Raw genomic sequence first — 529 nt, forward strand, 5'->3', positions numbered from 1 at the left:
GTCTTGACTGGCTCAAAGTGGTTTTCTATCATGGATCTCAAGTCTGGCTATTATCAAGTGGAAATGGAGGAGGAAGACAAGTGTAAAACAGCTTTTGTGACCCCGATGGGCTTCTGGGAGTTCAACAGGATGCCACAGGGAGTTAAGAATGCTCCCAGTACTTTTCAGAGGGTAATGGAGAAGTTCATGGGTGGGATGAATTTGAGAGAAGTATTGGTTTTTCTTAATGATGTCATAGTCTTCTCAGCTACTCTTGAGGAACATGAGGACCGATTACTTTGAGTTCTCCAGAGGTTGAAGGAATTTGGCTTAAAGCTTTCGCCAGAGAAATGTAAATTCTTTAGAACGTCTGTTAAATATCTTGGGCATATGGTGTCTGGGAGTGGGGTAGAGACCGACCCGGCCAAAATAGCTGCTCTCACGACGTGGCCCAGGCCAAATAACATCAAGGAGCTTAAGTCTTTTCTCGGATTTGTCGGATATTATAGGCGATTCATAAAAGACTATTCTAAAATTGCAAGACCTCTCA

Source organism: Sinocyclocheilus grahami, unplaced genomic scaffold, assembly GCF_001515645.1.
Source record: "Sinocyclocheilus grahami isolate Dianchi unplaced genomic scaffold, SAMN03320097.WGS_v1.1 scaffold772.1, whole genome shotgun sequence".
NCBI classification, from domain to species: Eukaryota; Metazoa; Chordata; class Actinopteri; order Cypriniformes; family Cyprinidae; genus Sinocyclocheilus; species Sinocyclocheilus grahami.